Source organism: Mixophyes fleayi, chromosome 6 (genome assembly GCF_038048845.1).
Source record: "Mixophyes fleayi isolate aMixFle1 chromosome 6, aMixFle1.hap1, whole genome shotgun sequence".
NCBI lineage: Eukaryota > Metazoa > Chordata > Amphibia > Anura > Limnodynastidae > Mixophyes > Mixophyes fleayi.
This window is the reverse complement of record NC_134407.1, coordinates 23,304,767-23,328,336: the sequence shown is the minus strand read 5'-3', so window position 1 is coordinate 23,328,336 and position 23,570 is coordinate 23,304,767. Positions and strand designations below refer to the sequence as shown.

The 23,570-nt window shown below is 39.6% G+C and overlaps 1 long non-coding RNA gene across 1 annotated transcript; it reads left to right on the top strand.

Annotated features, from left to right (window-relative positions):
* Window positions 1-7,024: 7,024 nt before the first annotated feature.
* LOC142160923 (uncharacterized) lies at window positions 7,025-8,145 on the top strand. The gene is made up of 2 exons (XR_012693334.1): window positions 7,025-7,916; window positions 8,030-8,145. It is a non-coding gene; the product is annotated as an uncharacterized LOC142160923 (long non-coding RNA).
* Window positions 8,146-23,570: the final 15,425 nt, after the last annotated feature.

Below are 23,570 nucleotides of genomic sequence, written 5' to 3'. Positions count from 1 at the left end.
CTCAGATTAAGGGGTATATTTAATAAATTTACCCATATTTAGGAAGTACTAAGAAAAATGAACACACACAAGAGGACACTTGGTAAATATTTACCATCATGAGGGTACATATTGTTTTTAAAAAAAAGTTCACACCTTCTCAATAGTAACTTCTAATGTTATGTATGTTTTATATATTTATATAGAACTATTGCTTAGACAGTATACAATAGAGCATTTTAAAATTTTAATTAACAATGTTACCTTCTATATTGTTCTATTTTAGCCCCCACAAAATCATCCAAACATTGTGCCTCCCCAACTTTGCCAGAGATGTATTGCCGGGGAATCGGTGAGTACATTTTAATTTTAAATTCTTTTTTTTTTTTAAATGTAAAAATAAAATCAAATGTAATTTTACTTTCTCCAGTATCAGATCTATAAAATGTAGTTAATAAAAACGACAATTACGTCCTTGAGAAATAGGGTCTGTAAATAATAAGGGAAGATTGATAGACTTTCCTTCGGGCGAGCGGCGGGCTTTACATATAATTACAAATGAAACAGCTTTCAATGCATTTTAAGAAGCAGAGTACATTGAAATAACAAAATAGCATTTTATGTTGATTTGACTAAATAAATATTGAACACACAAATAATGAGTATGGTGCAGGGAGACAGGCCAAGTGGATTTTTATCTTTGTATGAGTATTGATTGCATATCTTATAAATAAGATTGGAAAATGCATTATTTAGCTAACAATAATGCTTCTCCATCTATTACTTTCATAGCCCCGAGTCTCCAGGTTGATGAGCGCTTAGGAAAGCTGTAGACAAGGCTGATAACAGATCTTGTCTGACAAGGCTGTCTGCTCGATCATACTCCAGGAGCACTTGTTTGTTGAAATTAATTTGGGCATGTATGATGTGTGTCTACGCGATAGAGTCACTGGCCTGAAACTATCTCTTCCCATATTTTCAGTTGTTCAATGTCTTGAGTAATTGTACATTCGGGTTCATTGCATATATTAATATAGGTGGTTTTGAATAAAAAAATGATCCTAAAATTCTGCATATAAAAATAAAACATTCATATTGATAATTGTATGGATGTAAAACACACAAACGTCATTCTCAGAGCTATCATCATCATTTATTTATATAGCACCACTGATTCCGCAGCGCTGTACAGAAAACTCATTCACCTCAGTCCCTGCTACATTGGAGCTTCCAGTCTAAATTCCATAACGTATACAGACAGACAGAGGGAGAGAGAGACTAGGGTCAATTTTGATAGCAGTAAATTAACCTATCAGTATGTTTTTGGAGTGTGGGAGGAAACCGGAGCACCCAGAGGAAACCCACACAAACACGGTGAGAACATACAAACTCCACACAGATAAGGCCATGGTCGGGAATTGAACTCATGACCCCAGCGCTGTGAGGCAGAAGTGCTAACCACTTAGTGCTGCCCACTGTGCTTACTTCTCAACTTTCTTACTGCTCGAGTCCTACAGGTTATTTGGGCAATGTTTAGATCATCATTGATTAGCCAGGAGTCAGTCTGGCATAATGTGAAATAAAGTATATTCTCTTGTTTTACTGTGTATGGTCTGTAGCAAACAGCAATTTGCAGGGACTATTTTACATTGACTCAATAGCCTGAACACGGTGGAGGAAGACATTATGTGGACTACACTAAAATTGGTGAGAATGTAGGCCAACCATTCACTAGTAGCTGTCGGTGGAAGAAAATAAAGGGCTACTTTGTTGTTGTTAAGGAAAATAACGTTTTAAGGTGACCCATCGCCTACTCTACTCATAGAGGAGGAAACCATATTGTGAGTTGAGCCAATATTCTTGACAGTGCAGCCTAGCAATTCTGCCTCACAGCGCTGGGGTCATGAGTTTGATTCCCGACCATGGCCTTATCTGTATGTTCGTGTTTGTGTGCGTTTCCTCCGGGTGTTCCAGTTTCCTCCCACACTCCAAAAACATACTAGTATATTAATTGGCTGCTATTAAATTGACTTTAGTCTCTCTCTCGGTCTGTGTGTGTATGTTATGGAATTTAGACTGTAATGGGGCAGCGAATGATGTGAGTTCTCTGTACAGCGCTGTGGAATTAGTGGCGCTATATAAATAGCTGATGATGATCCATTCAGAGGGAAGTAATATCTTGTGCCTTAGTGGTTAGCTTTACTGTCTCACAGCACTGAGGTCATGAGTTCGATTCCCGACTATAGCCCTAACTATGTGGAGTTTGTATGTTCTCCCCGTGTTTGCGTGGGTTTCCTCTGGGTGCACCGGATTCCTCAAACACTCTAAAATCATATTAGTAGGTTAATCAGCTGGTGAGTAAAATGGACCGGAGTCTGTATGTGTATTAGAGAATGTAGACTAAGAGCCAGTGGGGCAGGGACTGATGTGAATGACTACATATTCTCTGTACAGCGCCGTGTAACTTGTTGGCAATATATAAATGATAATAATACATGAGTCATTCAGAAGCAGTGATTTATCCTACGGTAAAGGACAGTGTACTCACCTTTATTTTAAAGGGGATTGCTTGACACAAGCAGATGAAAAGGCAGGTTATTATAGCCAGGGGTGTGGATGTAAATATAAAATCGGACTGGTGCCTGCAGGTTTGCTGTTAACATGCAAATATAAGTATATATATTTTCACATCTAAGTCTTATTTTATATCTGAGTGTGCCAAGCCAAAAAGGGTTAATGGTAAACTTGGTTATCAAGCCAATACTACTGCTATGTGAACCTAAACTCAACATTGTGCACTCGGATCAGTTTTACGGAATAGTCGAGTTGCGCAGAACTGTAAAAACGGACGGCCCTGGTCCTTTTATGCGGCCGTAAATAAATTGTTCTTTTGTTATTGCTGAGAACGTTAGAAGCTTGTTGGTTTGTTTTGACGAGTATACAATTGCATAATGTAACATTTAAATAGCGGAGGATAGGTGAGCCCGGCAGCTTGTTGTCCCAGGTATCTCTTCCTCTTGGGAGAAGCCACTCTGGTGTCTGCATCACGTTGCATGTGCTGCTCTATCAGGACCGAGCGTGAGCACCAGCAGGGAGGCGCAGGATAAAAGGTTCCATTTCAAGCCAGACATCTGGCTGGTAAATACTGTGAATTCATAAAGGACCATGGCGGCCGCGGCATTTCTCTGCAAAACGCTCCGCTCATCTGGGCCTCCTGCTGCTGCCGTGACAGTAACTTTACATTGTGGATTGACTGCTTGACTCAGAGAAGGGACGTGGAAACCATTTTTCTACCACAAGCTTAGCAACAAATAAATAAATATTATAAATAAATAATATCTAGCCATATTATGATTACTACTACCATTTATTTATATAGTGCCACTAATTCCGCAGCGCTGTACAGAGAACTCACTCACATCAGTCCCTGCCCCATTGGGGCTTACAGTCTAAATTCCCTAACACACACACACACAGACTAGGGTCAATTTGTTAGCAGCCAATTAACCTACCAGTATGTTTTTGGAGTATGGGAGGAAACCAGAGCACCCGGAGGAAACCCATGCAAACATAGAGAACATACAAACTCCTCACAGGCCATGGTCGGGAATTGAACTCATGACCCCAGTGCTGTAAGGAAGAATTGCTAACCACTTAGCCACCGTGCTGCCCCATATAAAATAGAATAAACACATGGCCATGAAGCCACATTGTGAATGTATGCAGACCTGTACACAACTGTTCCACTTAGTCTACACCTAAATGTAGTCACGAGTTGTCCCTTATTCGGAATTGTAACCTCATTAAACAATTCACCCGTTAAGTATATTTTGTTACTTTGTCATGTGAGCTTGTGACTAATATAGTGCTGATATGTATTTTTATGGTACCAAAACATTGTCTGAGCATACAGTTATATACATGGGCAAAAATGCTGCTTCCTCCTGTAATATCTATGAGATGTATTGAAAGTCAGGCTAAATGCAGCCGTGCGTAACGTATATATCAACGTCTTATTGATATACGTTATGCACGGTAGTGTCTTGTCCACACTATCTACATTTATAGCAAAATTATGTGTATATTTTTCTGTGACTGCATAAAGTTTGTAGTCCCGGCTTTCAGATCATTAGGCACTGGTATGGTAAAGGTCCCTCAATATTTTATTTAATTTAATTTATCATTTATATAGTTCACCGAGGTATTCCGATGTCTTATGATTAAATACCAAATTGCAGATTATTGGAGCTATAAGTTCAGTGGCCACCAAACCTACCATTCAGAAAGCAGTTTTTTCAAATACTGTACTACTATATTAAGGATATGATGGTAAAGGGGAAAACAATGCTCATCAGTGAAGGATGTATTTTTGCTGGTAGCACATCTGGCTTCTTGTCTTTAAGCATATTAAGTGGCATAGCAAATATCAATAGGATATCACAGATATCATGTCCTCTCCGTCAGTGTTCTGTAATCTCCCTGTATATATTTATGAATGTTACAAGATGCTTTTTCATATTGGAATATATTGGTAGTGGTACTTAATATGTTTATATACTTTAATTCTGCATTTTTGCTTTTAAACATGCAGACTGTCTGGGGTATCTCATCTGGGAATTAGACCATTTGTAGTAGCAGCTCCCTGAAAAGTGTTCCCTAGATATTATCTATGAAATCCAGCGCCTGAATGGATTGGGGGTGGTGGGTTAATATCTCCTATTAATCATTGACCTGGATTCCTTCTTTGATATGTTCATGACGTTCCCAAAAGATTTGCCGACCGTAATTGTTGTACTTTCCAATCTAATATAGTTTTGTCAATTTCAGGGTCATATCAACCACATATTGCAGCTCTAGACCGACAGACGAAGAGAGGACTTTTATATGCGTTTTGGATCATGATTACACTGGGACACTCCGCTATAATACCAAAAAAGGATCACATTGTTATTCTTATAATGTCCGAGCCTTAGAACAGACTCAACCGAATCATCTGCTGGCAACTCTCAAGTTGCGCTATCTCTGGGTTTTCTTGTGAATATGTCACTTTCCTAATGCTGAGTAAAAGCAGAAATAGACTCTTTGTGGCTCTCCAACTGTGGTGGAACTACAAGTCACAGCTTGCCCTGACATTCTGTAGGGTGTAGTTCCTCCACACCTGGAGCCACACGCAACCAGTGTCTGTATTGAAGCAACCATTCAAATCTAATGCAGGGTACCAGGGGCAAACGCAGGATTTTTAAGGGGGGGCTTCCCCCCCCCCCCCCCCCCGAAAAAAATATATATAGAGAGAGAGGCTGCGCATGCGGTCGTGCATGCGCAGCAGCTCCATTTTGGCAATGCTGTACTGTACAGCAGCCGCGGCGCTGTCAAAGAAGCGTCCGCGGCAGTGCTGTACCGCTGTGGATGCTTCTTTGACAGCGCCACAGCTGCTGTACAGTACAGTGCTGCTGGTATCGGCAGTGTTTAGTGCCCGTTCGTTCGCAAGAGGAGGGGTTTCTGGAGAACCAGAAACTCCCCCTGTGTGCGCCCCTGGGTACGTACCCATATGAAATTTAATGGTGGCTCCCATCCAGTCCGATGTGACCACCGATGTTCAGTTGTGTTTAAAACTTCAAACCGACATGTATCCATGGTTGGTGACTGTTCTACACCATTGTCTCCCTATTAAACCAGCTATGGTTTTATTTTCTCTATAGGGCATTAGAAAGTCTATGCAAAATATTAGAACCACTGCTGAGATGTTTTATACTGTAGTTCTAGGAATTCATTTGTAAATACCATATTTAAACATTTACTGTACACATTTTTTTATTTTTTTAAAAAGTAATAGAATTTATTTTCACACTTTTTTTTGTTTGTTTGTTTTTTTAAAGTATCTTTTGTGATTATTTTTTTTTTTTTTTTTTTAAGTTTTGAATGGAAAAAAAATTCTCCAATTCTAAAAGTCAAAGATGCTGAAAATACCAACCCCAGAAAGTTGTTTGTAAATCGGGGTGTTCTTTTACAAATTATAATAACAATGTATTGTATGGACAATAGCTGCCATGTGGTCAGTTTTGTAACAGATGTTTAATACCTAAAAATTAGTAAGCAATGCATGAGTTCTCTAATGCACATGGATGCCTGACAAATAGTATTCAAACCACTATGCTTAAATAATAAATATTTTTGCTATTTTACAGAAATAAGTTTGTTTTTTAACTTTATATGTGTTTGTATTAACATGTGTTATGCGTAATTTAGATTGTTGGGGGCAGATTCAATTCGGCCACGTTAGTCAAGGATTAACGCGGTGTTAGTACTATTACCTTTAATACGGTAATGTTAACCCGGATTTTAACTCACGGCCTGAGAGGTGCGAGCAAAAATCGGCGTTCAAATTACCGTACTGACGGTAATACTGCGCACTTTTACCGTACTGACGGTAATACTGCGCACTTTTACTGTACTGACGGTAATAGTGGGCAGGCCGCGTTATTCCTAGAATACTGCTGCCGGATTGAATTGGCCCCTTTGTTTTTGTTTTGTTTTTGCTTTTTCCCCTACATATTTTGTTCCACCCCCCCCTCCTTATTTATGGCACCCATCACATATTTGCCTTTATAGTGATTGGCTGCTATAGTTTACTGCACTTTGTTAGTCACCTGTATGTCCATTATTGTGATTTTTTTTTTCTTGTCTTCTTGTGTTTTGTTTTTTCCCCCTTTTCTTGTATTTTGTATGTAAAGTGTTCTTGATGCATGCCTTACCGTGACCAAACATTGGGCTGATCCTCCTGCTCTACCTAAGAATTGATCGACAGGTGGCCAAATTGGATGAGCCAATAACTAAACATTAATTTCTTGGGTTGAGTGACTGGATCACTTCCATCCTTACTGCAGCCTGTTATTGTGGTTGGAAGATGAACTGAAGTATGCAAATGTTATACTGCACACAGGAGTCCACTTTTTAAAATTATTATGGGTCGTCAATTTACCCCCTATATAACTGACAAATGCCATGCATAGACATGGTTAGTGGGAGTGGTGGCACAAATATTGGGGGTAGCCACCTATAGAGCTTGTACCTGTGGCTGCTCTCCCTGCTTATAACTGTAAGGGCTAGATTTACTAAGCTGCGGGTTTGAAAAAGTGGGGATGTTGCCTATAGCAACCAATCAGATTCTACCTGTCATTTTGTAGAAGGTACTAAATAAATGAAAGCTAGAATCTGATTGGTTGCTATAGGCAACATCCCCACTTTTTCAAACCTGCAGCTTAGTAAATCTAGCCCCAAGTCTGGTTGTACGTTTTACGTGCCTGCCCCCTGCAGCACAAAATGTTCATTCTAGGTGCACGTTTTGCACCCAGTAGCTGGATTTGCACCTTTGACTTCTAACTCTGCAATATCTGAGGTGTCAGAGAGGCTTTCTGGGCATGCTGTAACTTGTAGTTCCACAACGGCTGAGATCCACAGGTTCCCTTAAAGCAGAAGTGGCCAAGGGCTCCCAACAGGTCATGTTTTCAGGATATCAGGAGAAAAACAGATGGGATAATTACTGACTCAGCCAGATAGATTGACTCACCTGTGCATTATTAAAGCAATCCTGAAAACATGAACTGTTGGTAGCCCTTGAGGACTGAACTTGGAAACCTCTGCCTTAAAGCTGTAATGTTGCAAAAATATTCTCTTGAGTCACAATGATCCTGTCTGGGGAGCTTCTCTCATTAATTTATGACACGTACCTGTAAAATGTCCATACAAACCACAGGGGCTGCACTTCTGTATCCCGCATTAGACGCAGGGTATTCCTGGAGATTTTGGCAGCGTATAACATTAGCCATTGGAAATAACATTAGAAGTAACTGCTAGCACCATGAGTGGCGATGGGGGGTGTATTGTAACTCATTCTATATAAGAATAATCTCTACCGCATTAGGCGCTATTACAATTATGTTACTATCTGCCTCTTGTGTAATATATTACCGATATCTCTGGCTGAGACCTTTCCACCTATGTCCTGGCCACAAATAGCCAAAAGTAGTGTACCCTCCCCCATAACTCTAAGACCCCAGCACTTCTGCTTATTTAAAAAAATAGTTGCATATCCTGAGTTCTCTTTCTATTGTACAGATGGCAGGTGTACTTTATCTTCATTTTCTACAAATAAAACCTTTAACACTTTTTCTTTTTATATAATCTTTCTTGAGTATTGGAAGAAGCCAGTTAAAGGCAGTGAAATCATTAATGGTAGGGCGTGTGGTCCCTGTTTGACAACTGATCATTATGTTATTAGGGGAATACTACGAGTAACACAAGATATGTGTTTCCAACACACGGTGTCATTCCTGAGTTATGCATAAATGGCAGCTCCTTGTATTTAAAAGAAATATACACTGCTTTAAATCAGAATGTATGTCTCCCCAGAGATGTCTCTTCCGTTTGATCTATTTTTGATTAAAATGTAAAAATTAAAAATTAAATCAAATGGTAGTAGAACTCCTTGGGGAGAACGTACTTCAGTTATGAAGTATTCCCAACAGAAACCTTGGGATTCTTACAGCTGTATTGTCTCATCTGTAGGTGGTCTTTTTATGTCAAACATAATTAAAATGAATTGCTGTTAGGAAGCCCATACCCCTGCATAGAGATTTATGAGCAGTCTGGCACCTGCATTCAGATGCTATTTAAAGCTGGGAGGTAGAACACAGACGAGATAGGTGGTTTCCTGGTAAATGAGAAATATCTTATCCCATTGCTTCCGTCAGAGTGTCCACGTTTCTCCCCGAAACCCTGACCACGTGACAATCTGAACGGAGATACCGAGGTTGTCAGTATGCAAATGTTTTCTGTAGCTATACTTTGCTTAGATTCCTGTAAAATTATGTTAATACACTATAATATAAGCAAACAAATGAGGATCTTGGGTCACCTCTTGCCTACTGATGGTTGAACCTTATTTAACAAGTAGTTTTGGAATGTTCAGGAATCCAAAAGTATTTCATAAATAAAAAAGGCAAATAATGCTGCTAAATAACTTAATGAGAATTGGAATGTTGGGGGCATTGTGAAGAACAATGGGTATTTTTATGAATGTTACTTAGTATATGTTAAGCTGGGTACACACTACAGAATTTTTCACCAACTTTTTATGCCGATTGATTTTACATGTGATCGATGTTCTGATCGCTCGGTCCATGGACTGCATTCACACTAGCCTTGTTTTTGACGATAAAGGGAAGAGCAGACGTCCCTTTAGCAACCATTTACAGCTATGTTGTCGTGAGCAATGACTGTAATTTCGTACTCACTGCTGTGGATCGGTCTGAAGTTTATACACACTACACAACAGAAACAAGATTGGAACGAAAATATTTAACGGTACGACCAACCAAATGAGGCGACAATCGTCCATTTGGGCAGACTTTCGACCATCGTGTCACTACACACACTGACCCGACTTTTGAACGAGCGGTCGTATGTCGGCTGGTTGAGCCGATTATTGGACAAAAACCCTGTAGTGTGCACCCAGCTTTAGTCATGGTGCTTCAAACTACGGGGGAGAAAAAAACTTATCAGAAAAATCCTAAGCGTTCCTGATTATAGAGTCCACCTTTTTATATTATCCCTAGTACTTATTGCTGTTACAGATCAATATTCCCTCTAAGATGACTGATTTGAAATGGAAATAGTTAAAAGCCACATCTAATGAGAACTCCTCTTTTGAATCAGTGCAAACCTGCACAATGGAATTGCCCCAACAACAATTGCTTAGCTTAGAGAGAATACTGCTGTAGATATCTTGGGGGTGATAAGAATCAGAATAACAGTGTGTTATGGTCCAAATATAACGGACATTGTCCATTGCACATAACGTTGGCAAGGAAAGAAGGATCGCACAAAGAAAGATCACTGAAATCTTTAGATGCTGTCATGATGGATTATTTACAGAAATTCTCAGATTCAGCCAGGGGGTAACTTTAATACGGGGCACACACACAGCTTTGAACCACAGTAGTCGGGCAAGCTCACTGTTTATACAAGGTGGTATCTAGTTGGACCAACTGGCCACGTGAGTGACCTCTAGCAGTCATGATGAGGAGCAGCATACCCAAGTCCCCAATTAGTCTGCAGGTTATTCACTGTTGAACCCAGTAAGGGACTTAGACTAGTGTTCCTCCTTCAAGGGGCATGATGCCCATATGATTTCTGGAGTTTCAGATTTGGCAATGCAGTAGTTTACCTTACATTGGCAGGAACACCAGGTACCTTGCCTTCCTTGTGTATGCAAGTTTATCTCTCCCCTTTAGAAGAGGCAAGACTAAGGGGTATATTTACTAAACTGTGGATTTGAAAAAGTGGAGATGTTGCCTATAGCAACCAATCAGATTCTAGCTGTAGAATGCACTAAATAAATGAAATCTAGAATCTGATTGGTTGCTATAGGCAACATCTCCACTTTTCCAAACCCACAGTTTAGTAAATCTAGCCCTAAAGCAGTTTCTCTGTGTGCTATTTTCATGTATTGTGTCCCTTTAAACCAATGGTCAGCATTGCTGTCTCGCAACACTGGGGCCTTTGGTTGGAATCTGCAATGGGGTTTTGTATGTTCTCTCTGTACATCTATTGCAATTTTTCCTATGGTCCCCACATACTGTAGGGTAATTGTCTTCTTATTAAATGGGTGTGTCTGTGGTATGATAATTCTCAGATGCATATATATAGAGTTCTCTGATTGTACAGTGCTGTGGAATATGTTGGTGCTGTATAAAGACTAATAATAGAATGATATAAAATGTATATTTTCAATACATTATTAAGAAAGGTATAGGGATTGGGCGCAGGATTAGATGACATGAGAAGTTATGGGGAAGGTGGAGCTGTGTGAGTAAGTCACAGACTTATTTCCAGATGCTTATAATTTTGGGACAGCTCCATGTTATATGGGAACTGGGAACCAAGGAGTTTATGGCACTAAGTCTTTGTGGTACCAGCGGAACAGCTATTTGTATGAGTTTAACTTGCATACAAAATGAGCTCTTAGCAACTCCCTCACATATTCTGGGCCAGTCCTCCGGCCTCAGGGATTCACTCATATCCTCCTCCCAACGAAGCTCATGGAGTTCCTTGGTCACTTGGCTGTTTTTAATAAAATGAGTCCTTTGGAGGTGGCTCTACACAGGCAAAAGGCTTCCATTGCAGAAGTGAGCTGAGGGGTCCTGCGCTTAATTTTACTATGGTATCAGAATTGCAGGTATTGGTACAAGGCAGTTGTCAGTAACCCAAAGCGAAACCGGAGCTCGGGGAAGAAGTTTAGAGGCACAATGTCGTGGAAGAATTTGATGTTGTGATTGGTCCAGCACATTAGAGCGCTGGGGTCCAGTCCTCGAGAAAATTCTGGGTTGTTACATCATAATTATTTTTAATACTGGTTTCAGTGTTTCTCTACCAGGCATACAAGAGAGCCCAGTAAAGTAGAGGAAGGAACTGGGTAAGAATTATTTACTGTAGGGGCAATCACATGGAGTTAGACCTGAATCTATTAGTAGCTGGAGAGTGAGACTTAGAGCTAGTTCTCACCGCTTATTTATATCCAGCACTGCTGAATCCCTTTTTAAAAAACAAACAAAAGAAACAGTAGATGGTGGAGAGTTGGGAACGTGTCCTTACTTCTGCATTCACATTCATCCTGTGCAAGGTCTACAAGTGCCAGATCCATCTATCATCTGTCGAATGGAAGCCCAACGGAACACAACATCAGTGAATCAAAACCATCTTTTCTGAACAGCTTTTGCTTCCCCTTCTGGCATCATTAGTTATCAGCTGACAGACAAAAACTAACAGTGGCGGATCCAGGTGGGGGGGGGGGGGCAATCGCGCCCCCCCTTGAAGGGGCTTGCTGCTGACGTCTGCACACTATGTGCAGGTCGGTTCGGCAGTGACAGGCAGGGACAGTATGCTGCCCGGCTGCTCTGATTGTGTTTTAAACACAATCAGAGCAGCCGGGCAGCACACTCTCCCTACCTGCCACTGCCGAACCGACCTGCACATAGTGTGCAGCCGCCGGCAGCCTCAGAAGTCAGCAAGGGGGCGTGGTCTAAATCGCTCCCCCCTAAATCGCCCCGGGTACAACAATTTTCTAGATCCGCCCCTGAAAACTAATACTGTCATAGGACAAAGTCAAGAACTGAAAAAAATGGAAAAGGAAGGGAGAGAAGACAATGAGGCAAATTTACTCAAACTTGTTGGGGTTCCCATTATGACCACAGAGAGTAGGGTAAATTAAATGGAGTGTCTTTATTTTTAACACAGGTTTAAACTAGATGCAGTCAATGGTAAAGCAGCTAACACAAGTCCATAAAAACAGCAGGAACAGGATACCAGGATTTCCATGTTTAGCTTAGGAAGCAGCAGACACTGGATAACAGAAACAAATGTAGAACTGCAGGTACAGGATACCGGAATCTCCAGGTTTAGCAGAGCAGCTGGAGTTACTGGACACCAACCAAACATGGTTAGAGAACTGCAGGTACAGAATAACTGGATCTCCAGGTTTAACTGAGAAGCAGGAGTTACTGGAGACCAGAATAGCTGCAGGTACAGTATACCAGAATCTCCAGGTTTAGCTGAGTAGCTGAAGTTACTGGATATCACGGAGGAATCAGACAGGAGGAAGGTCAGGCAAACCAGTGAAAAGGCAGTCTTTAAAAGGCCAGACACAGGTGATCAGGATTCAGATCAAATAATAATAGCTTAACCCATTGCATGCAGGATCTGAAATCAAGGCAGCATCTGAAGAGGAGTTGATGTACTGCAAACAGAGGCAGATCGTAACAAAACTATGTTCTCAAGAGCTGCCATCAGTTCATGTTTTCAGGATTTCTTTAATAATGCACAAGTGAGTTAATCTATTTTTCTAGGTCAGCAATCATCCCACGTGTTTATACAGACAGAAATCCTGAAAACATGACTCATTGATGGCTCTCGAGGACTGGGTTTGAGCACCTCTGGGCTGGAGATTATTTAGACGGAGATTATTTAGACTACTAAAATCTAGTCCTCATGGAGCCCTAACAGTGCATGATTTCCAAATCTCCTTGCTAGATCACAGGTGTATTCATTACTGACTGACTGAAAGAGTAAAAGATCCACAGGTGGTATAATTATATCACTTGTGACCTGGAAAACCTACAAAGTTAGGGCTCCCTGAGGACCGGATTTTGGGAAATCCTGCTATATAAAATATATATATATTTCTATTTAGTTGCTCTTAAACTGGCAAGAGTGGAGAATGGGGTTGTTAAATTGCTCCTAAAAAAAGTGTGTATTGAAAAAAGGGGAAAAAACAGAACAAAAAACAAACAGTTATGTGTAAGGAACAGAATTGTGTGATTCTTATGGAGAATATAACGTGCAAGGGTGCAATCATTCCCCCTCAGATAAAAGAAACAATTGTAATTATAATTCCCTCCAAATCTACAAATGAATATTAAGTCCCATAGAGTCTGCTTTCTGGAGTGCTTTTCAATATTAAAAAAGGAGAAATTTGCAAACGACTTTACGGTTCTAAAACTAAGTAAATTTGAAGAAGGGGCACGTATCCCTTTACAGCTCATCAGCTGTGACAACAGATTTGAAAGTGAGAATCCAACCATTTTGTAAGCCCAGGGCTGTTCATTACATTATACTGCTCCCTATCTGGTCCAAGAACATTGCACAGAGGTTTGTACGCTATTCTTTCCATTAATAATTAGAGCCGTGTCTGTAGATTATTTTGGTAATTACCTTGCATAAAAAGACTATTGAGAATGATCACAAATGTGACTTTGTCTTTTATGGTTCCGCTTTCATAGTTAATAGCAGATGTTTGAGATTCTTTACTTCAACAATTTATATCATATTCACTCCAGCTTCAAACACCTTAAAATAATGACTCCAGGGTAATAATCCCTAATACTTTGCAAATTACTAGGGAAATTGTTCAAAGTTTAGGCAAAGAACAGGAGCGCAGTTCTGCTAAATTATGAATAGAATCCTCAGGAGGGTAAAATATGTACCTCACGTATTAATTGCATTAATGCAAAATAGATCGCCGTCTCTGTGCCCAACAAAATACAAATGTGAAAGAACAAGTTCTTTGATAAAGGGACATTATTTGATTTTCCTGTACTCCTCCGTTCAGTAAATAAAGAGCTTGGTGTAGATTTTCAAACAATAATGCTGACCACTCATTGAACCGTTGAGCAACCGGAATTTTAGTCAGTGCCAACAAAATACATGTGGCACGCTTAAGCGAAAAATAGTCAATCCTCCAGTATTATGGCATAATAGTTATTTGTTCATGCCTCAGAAAGCATAAATAAAGTTTCTAAGTTATTACTTTGTAGAGTAATATGTTTTTATATAGCCTGCAGTATTATGCTAAAGCTGAATTACTGACTAGGTAAAAGATTTTACTCAGGTGCCTCACCCCAGAAGGGGCCACAGGAAAATGGCTGCATGTAACAGCCCACGGTGCTCCCGCTAATACAGAACTGGCAAATCTATTTAATTTGACACTTAAAAATGGTGGAGGGAGGTGTTAACTGGAGGACCAAACACAAACTGCAATTTTGGGATTGCAGCTTGTGATTGGTCATCCCGTTTAAAGTAATCTTTCCCCTCTCCCAATGGTTTAAGGCCTGGGCTTTAAGATATACTCTTTTTCCCCTCCCCTCTGGGAGATTCGGAGGAAAGGGGAAGAGTGAGTGAGGAGGGGGTGGGGGGTAGAAAATCACATAATGTTGGCCCTACTTCCATGACACAATAGCATAATTTCACCATGGGGGGCGGGCCAAAATGACTCAAATCACCTCATGAAGCACCCATCATCATCATCATCATCATTTATTTATATAGCGCCAACATATTCCGTAGCGCTTTACAATACACCCATCCCGTCTGCTTCAGTAGGAAGTGGGCAAGACGCGGGACTGCTCTCCTGGGAGGCCCACCCGGAATTTGGGAGTCTATCGGACATTCCCAGAGAGTGGGCAACTGCGCTGTAGGATGACAGGAGAAGCTCCAGGGAAAATGGCTGCACGGAGCAAGTACTGGCTAGGAGGAGAGACATCTTAATAACGGATGTGAACGATTTCATAGAGTAGCAGGTAAACGCGCCCAAGATGGCTGCCTCATCCTCTGCAGGAATGTAAAGCGCTTTGACTGCTATTGGAAGAAAGGCGCTATATAAATAAAGAATTATTATGATCATTACTAATAAAATCTATAGGTAGCAGTGCAGCATTCATTTTTGTTTTGCACATGATCTCACAATGTGTCGATAAGTCTGATTGGAAGGGCCACGGGCGCCTTTCAATCAACTTTATTGCTACGCTTACTGAGTGGTGTATTCACACACACACAGTTGTTGAGTTAGCATTACAAGCATACAAACATGTGCAATTTCATATCAAAATATACGTTCTGTCTTTGCATTTTTTGGGGTTTGTAAATGTCCCCCAATAATTTTTGGATGCGCCTTTATTTTATATTGCAAAATCACTGCAAAGAACATTTTTTAAGCAAAAGTAATATTTCCATATACTGTCCCTTTCTTTGGTGAAAGTGTTACCTACGTGCTGTAGCCATCCATAAACTTGTTTAGTTTCACGCCAGTTCTCTGTCCCCTCTGACTTGTAAACTTATTGAATTATCATAATAAACTTATCTGGTTCAATTCTTAGGGCTGCTGTGGTTTAGATTATCTGACTTATGATGATGACTCCGACTGTCATTGAGGAATTAAATATAAACTCCAGGAAGCAATTGAGAACTGTCGAAGTTTCTAGTCAGGCAAATAAATTGGATTTAAGTATATTACAGTCATAATCTTTTTTTTTTTTCACCTCTCTCCAGACAGACTTTGTACATTGAGAAATAAGAATGTATTCTTAGACAAATCTTGACCTGAGGGAAAAGGCAGAGGGAATCTGAGTTTTCAATAACATAAGACAATAAAGCTTATACTTCTAACCCACTGCAATATGGTAAAAGTATAAAGAGCTTAGCAACTAATAAAAGGAACAGGTTTCCCAACTCTGTATGTGAAAATTACTACTGTACAAGGACACTTCATAAAAATGATAATTACTGTTACTGTACTGGTTCTCTTCTGCACTCCTTGAAACCATCTATCTCTAGCTCAGCAGCATTTAAGCCCCATTTAAACCAGTGACGGAATCTTAAAACCAGTGGACAGTGGTGCTGTATGTAAGCATATGGGAGAGAGGGAAGAATTGTTACTTGTATTTGTAACTTGTAACTTGTAAAGATAATAGAATGTTCAGTTTGGGGTAGAAATATTTTAAGTAAGATCCAGTCCCAAAAGACTACTTATCTGGGGTCCAGGACTCCAGGGTTCAGATTACCTATTAGGGCCAACAATGTCCACCACTTCTCTGCTCCCCAGCTGTCTCTCCGAAGAAAAACTGGTTCAACCGTAGTGAGTAGAGTGCAGCAGACATTGCGGGACTCCTGAAGTACTCACTAACTTTTTAGAAAGGCAGCATGTTGTCTTCTAATATCGCAGCGCTGTACAGAGAACTCACTCACATCAGTCCCTGCCCCATTGGGGCTTACAGTCTAAATTCCCTAATACACACAGACAGACCCACACACACGGACAGACACAGACAGACTATGGTCAATTTGTTAGCAGCCAATTAACCTACCAGTATGTTTTTGGAGTGTGGGAGGAAACCGGAGCACCCGGAGGAAACCCACGCAAACACGGGGAGAACATACAAACTCCTCACAGATAAGGCCATGGCTGGGAATTGAACTCATGACCCCAGTGCTGTAAGGCAGAAGTGCTAACCACTTAGCCACCGTGCTCCACACATACAGTGCCTGGTTGGAATAGAACTCATGGCCCCAACGCTGTGAGGCAACAATGCTAAACACTGCACCTACACTCCTTCACTGCACTGGGCCCCCAGCCTAACAAGTGCCTTCTGTTAGCACACACATTTTAAAACACGTGAATCCATGTATGTTAGTGGCATTTTGCTGGTCACATTACCACTACTGATGTTGTACATTTAGCTTAGCAAGAATACCCATTGAAGTGAACAGCCAGTATTTAACTTATGTGCAAAACAGAATACTTTCACCCCTTGTATTGTAACATGGTTTTGTCCAGGAGACTGAAATAAGAAGTTTCTCAAGTTAAGATCCTTAACGAATCAGGCCCTAAAAGTTTAAATCCACATCACACAAGGTGGTGTGAGAATGAGAGTGAAGTACAGCACTAGGCCTGAAATCCAGGCTGGAAACTAGAATGTGAGGACACCAAACCAAGATAAAAAAAAATGTATCTATCCCAAGCCACTGAGCTCCCCGACATAGAACAAGTACTTACCCCCATTCAAAGATCCATCATCAAAAGGCTAGTCTCCAACCCCTATTGTTTTAGAAAATAAGATTTGTTGCTTTGTCGCATTGACGTTATGATGTGTTGTCGTGAGGTTTCCTTCCAGCAGTCAAACAATTGTTTACAACCAAAAAATTATGTTTTCAATATTTGTCGCTCTGTCATGGTCACATTGTCTCAATGTCGTTATGTGGTCTAATAGTTTACTTTTTCGATACTAAATCACTATGTAAGATTTGACACCTTTACCTTGAGAGCTGTGGAAGATAGTCGCAAAACAAACAAACTTCTTCTTTTATATATATATATATATATATATATAGGACATAAGGTTGTTATTATTTCCACTGTTTTATTCAAGTTTGGTTCATTTTCATTTATCTTCTAAAGTTTTCTTGAATGCAAAATGTCCTTTATAAACATACAGCTATATCTGCACCATTTAAATAGGGTTTCCTTCTCAATATATTATATTTACTATTAAGCACAATGTTTTTAGCTACCTGCTGTTGTCGGTATAACAAAACAAATTGTAAAACGTACCATCAAAAAGAATGGATGTTTGTTGAATATTCATATGGATGCAAAGAGCTGCCCATGATATTCATATGTAACTCGGGATGAAGTTCTAGACAGAAATCTGGGCAAGGATGGGTACTAGAATGGGGGGAGAGCTGTGGGGAAGGGGAGTGTGCTGCTCTTGTCTGGTGCTCCATGATTTCTGGTGGTTAAAGATGTTCAAAGCAACTTACTAGTGGTAAACTGGCAGGTGATAGCAGTGTTCTTATGCCTCATGGGTAAAATAAAGAAGAGAGTAGAAGAGCAAATAAAATGTGTTACCAGTGTGTATAACAATTTTTAAAAGGATCTAACATAAAATGCTTGATGCATCTAAAGCTGAGGATGTAATGTGTTCTTCCCCTTGGTCGAAACTGGAGTGAGGGATATCTAAAGAAATAACAGGGAAACAGATAGATGGTGTTTGTTTCTACTCATTTTATACTGCGAGAAAATTTAGTTTGGCAATGGAAACCTGTTATTCCATTGTATGCAACCTATGTAAAAGCTGGTTTGCAGGGTCCTTGGAGTGAATGGAAAGAGTGAGTGGGTCCCTTTCTATTAGGTCAGTCATAATTTTCTGACCGCCCAATAGGATGACAACAGCCCGATGGTCAAGCCGCAGCTTTGTGCTCTACTATGCACTTTAAAGGTTGGGATTACCTACCATAGGTCTCCCATACCGCCTGGGGAAATCAGGACATGCAATCTTGTTTGAAAGACTTCTGTATGACTAGGAATTGTTACAAATTAAGTATTTTTTCTTCTGTACCTATTTCCAAGCCGAGTCTCAATAACTATCATATCAACAATAGTTCAGTTTTTATATGACAATTTGAATAAGTGAGCGGTACTTTGGTGTGACAGAAAGATATCTTATTGTAGCTAGATTTCTTTATTAAGCTTGAGATATTTTTATGATGAGATTACTCATGTGAGATAACTTATCCATTGCCCCCTTTGTGTAATTATCTGTGCAATAAGGATTACTATTAATGTAGATAATGGTTTGATTGCAATACATGCAGAGCTTTTCTGACCAAAACAACACAATATGTTTTATCGGAAGCAGTTAAGATCAGTACTGAAACTTGTATGACTTTAAAAAACAGCAAAATGCACACACATTAGTATAAAGTGTGTGTGTGTGTGCGTGTGCGTGTGTGTGCGTGTGTGTGTGTGTGATTTACAGTGGATAACAATGTAATAAAATCTGTTCAGGCCAGAGTCCAGTAACGTACAGACATACTGAGCGTTAAATAACAGTTTAGTGCTATCTTGCCATGTGGTAATTTTCCAGATAAATGGACAGTTGCTCCAATAGATACATTGCTGAAAGTCAATGATCCATATAATACAGGCAATTACAGGAGTATGTCTGTGGCTGGCTGGAGGAAATCTCCCCTGATTCCTTTTTTTTTTTTTTAGAACTATTTGAAATACTGGTCCAATATTCCTATAGCTGTAATATTGATTCACAAGTCTTTTATTTAGTAAAGTATATTTCAGATGGCGAAAAATTGATAGTGTAAATTTGTTTAATCTGTTGCAATCTTCACATTTTTCCCTAGAATTTGCTATTTAAAAATGTTTTAAACTAAGAAAAATGTTGCACTCCCACTAAACAAATAATGACCATGGGGTAATGTTTCCTAATTTGACCGAGACTCCGATATGGATAAACACCATTGAATTCAAAACCATGTCAAATTGTTTTGCTTATATCTAGATATGTGAATATTTTAATTGAGAAGTTATACAAAAGTGTCTGTAATGTCAATCTATAGAGAGAGACCTGTGGTGTCTGCAATTTTGTCCTATTAAATGTGTTTTTCATACAGTCTGAAGCTGATCTGTGGTGAGCCATGAAGGGAAATCATAATGCAGTGATGGGCAGTATAATCATTTTCATATGCCTAACTTGTGGACATTGATATTTTAGTGGGTGGTGAGAGCCGGGATGCCCATACTATGAGGCCAGATCAAAGCCTCTTCTCAGTCTGCAAAATTCTAGGGGCTTGATTCATGAAGGATCTTAAATTAAGAAGTTTCTTATTTAAGTCTCCTGGACAAAACCATGTTACAATACAAGGGGTGCAAATTAGTGTTCTGTTTTGCACATAAGTTAAATACTGACTGTTTTTTCATGTAGCACACAAATACTCGATAGCTTATGTGTACACTGAAATTTAAAGTTGATATCTGTGTGCTACATGAAAAAACAGTCAGTATTTAACTTATGTGCAAAACAGAACACTAATTTGCACTCCTTGCATTTATTAATGCATTAATGTGTTCTATATTAATGCATTAATAATTATATTGTATTATTTACTGATACATTAAATTGCTATTTTACGTTTACTTTAATAAGCAAATGTACAGCTTGAATCTGTCTGATGCACCCACAGACTGAGAATCCCAACAATTATATAAAACATCAATGTAGAGAGTTGTGACATATTATTTACTGGACTTCATATTGGACTACATCCAGGAGCAGGCTGGGCTGGGGGGGAAGGGGGGGGGCAGGGGGGCATCTGCTCCGCGGGCCGGTCCCATAGTGGGCTACCTTGGGCTAGCCTACCTGCTTTTTTTTTTCCATTTCAAATGTTCCTAGTAGGCTACTGAGTCGAGTCTTGGCCCACGGGCTAAAATTAGCCAGCCCTCCCTGGACTACATCAGGAGGTTTCTTAGTCCCTATAATAAATAACTGTTTGAGGGCAGGAGAGACCGGGCAAACGACCTCCAAAGAATCTGATATTTCAGGCTTTGCCTTGATTCTAGAATAAAGTCCGTATTATAACCGTTTGTTGTACTTTAATAATTTGATATTTTGTTTTTACAGGAGGGGCCAAGATTGTGTTCTATCCTATACACCTGGACTTAAATACGTGAATTATAACAGTGCGGTGAATATTGAAGTATTGATGTCAGGGTTGGAAAAGTGGTAGGCAGGCATGACAGCCGCCTTAGGCTATGGCCTACTTTGACTAAATCCAGTAAAAAAAGAAATACGCCATCCCTCTGCTTTTTCATGCCTCAATGACATGATAAAATGCTGACCACAAAACACCAGTACACAGCTGCTTTTTAAGAGCAGGTTTGCCTGTGCCCCCTTTACCTTGCATATCGAAACGCGTGGACCCACAACTGGTTGAAGTCAGTACTCACCATTTCAAATATAACAAGCAATGATTAGAACTTTTTCCATGACTATTTGCCTATGATAATGAGATTTGATCATGTATAATCCAATCCATCATCATAGTGTTATCATTATTCATGTATTTTCCAAAGATAACACTTTTGATAAACAGGTGTTTTGCCTGAGATATTTCCCATTGATGTGCACAGCTGCAGAGTATAAAGAGAGAAACAGCTGACAGACCGATCTCTGATTACAGCATTGACTGTAATGTACTTTCAAACATTGGCCATCGATTATATGAACTATGTCCCTGTTTAACCACCAACTTCTCAGTAGCGAGCTAACTTGATTAAAATCTGCATTCAATAAAGTTGTGCCACCTTAGATCCATGTATTTGCCAATGACTACAATGAGATTTCAGGATTTTATTAATGGTTTTACTTGTTATATTTTGGCAGGATCGAGCGCTACGGCGTGGCCACAATATGACCCAAAAACCTAGTTAATACGCATTCTGATTTATTTTTTTTTACAAAAGTGCCAGCTCTTTTTGTGCAATTCCCATGTGGAGTGTATGTTATTTCTATGGCAAAATGAATTAAATAAGGTTGTCTAATTTGTGCTTAACGCTAAAAATGAAATTTTATCTCCAGACTGTGGGAAAACTGTAAACTACACTGGTTCCTTCATCCACAACATGAGATACGGCTTTGATAATATACATCAGACTTCTGTGACTTTAGGTGAAGTCTTTTATACCTTAAGTAGGCCTGTCCCGTGTGTATTATCCTTCTGTTTAGGTTTCATTATGCCTCTGCTTTTAGCTATCAAGTTACAGACAAGTCACCATTTCACTAGAAGGAAATGAAGGGATTCATCAGTAAAGAGAGAGGCTAATATTAGAGGAACACACTGGGGAACCCTATCTGAGCTGAGAAAAAATAGTCAAAATTTAGGCAGAATTCTATCCCGCAAAAATAAAAACAATACAAAGAAAGTGAGCTGACTGGCGGGTTTTTTTATTTTTCTTTTAGCGTAAATATAATTAAATGTAAAACATGTATTTATTTCTACCCCTAAGGTTTATAGTTTACCTGATTTATTTATGGGAAGCTGTCAGCTCATACCAAGTAAACTTATTTTAACTTTTGTCACTGACAATGGTTTTGTAGTAATATGTAAAGCACCAGATCACTGATATCTGGGGGGAAAGGAGCACTGAAGGGAGGAAAATGGGGTAAAGGTATTCCTTGTTGTTTTTCTCTTATATACAGTGCAGCTATTCGTCTATTATCCAGAATACTTGGGGCTTGCAGTTTCTGGATGAGGCTTTCTCTGTAATTTGGAGCACCGCACCTTAAATATAGTAAATTACATTTAAATATGACCCGTGTCTTTCCCCACATTACCCATGGCACTCTAGTCTTCGTTAAATTGTGTAACAGTGCTCCTGACAGTGATTATTATTATTACAATTAATTTATATAGCGCCACTAATTCCACAGCGTTGTACGGAGAACTCAATCACATCAGTCCCTGCCCCCATTGGGGCTTACAGTCTAAATTCCCTAACACAGACAGAGACAGACAGAGACAGAGACTAGGGTCAATTTGTTAACAGCCAATTAACCTTCCAGTATGTTTTTGGAATGTGGGAGGAAACCGGAGCACCCGGAGGAAACCCACGCAAACACGGGGAGAACATACAAACTCCTCACAGATTATAATAAGAAAAGCTTAGTAATCATATATGTGTGTATGATATAATTACTGATGTGTGTGTGTGTGTGTGTGCGTGTGTGTGTATGTGTGTGCGATAACAAGTTTCAGGACAAGAGATGGTGTGTGTGTGTGTGTGTGTATTATATTATATTCTATAGGATTGCTATTTTGATATTATAGTTTCAAGGATTCCAAAGAGAGTTTTCAGACATGCTTTAACATTCTAGGGGGCAAATGTATCAAGCTGAGAGTTTTCCGGCGGGTTTGAAAAGTGGAGATGTTGCCTACAGCAACCAATCAGAGTGTAGCTATCATTTTGTAGACTGTACTAAATAAATGATAGCTATAATCTGATTGGTTTTTCAAACCTGCCGTAAAACTCTCAGCTTGATACCTTTACCCCTAGGACTCCATATATTTGGTTTAAAATTATGCACTTTCAATGGACATTATCTTTAATGTGTAAAAATATTGTCTAATCACTGGTGCATGTTAGCAAGTGAAGCTCACACATGTATGTAACATCCCTCCTATTACTAATAAGATGCATTTCTTTCGTATTAACTTTTCCTTAGGTTTTCACATTGCAGCAACAATGCTGCAGCTTTCTGCAAAACAGCCTAAAGGCTCCCACTTAAAGTTTAAAGCAGAGCGTCTGATCGATCCAAACCGAAACAAATTCAGTTCTGTGAGTAAAACGGAGAGGGTGACAAGAGCAGTAACTGCACAAGCGGTTTATTAATATGCTGACAATTCATGGACAA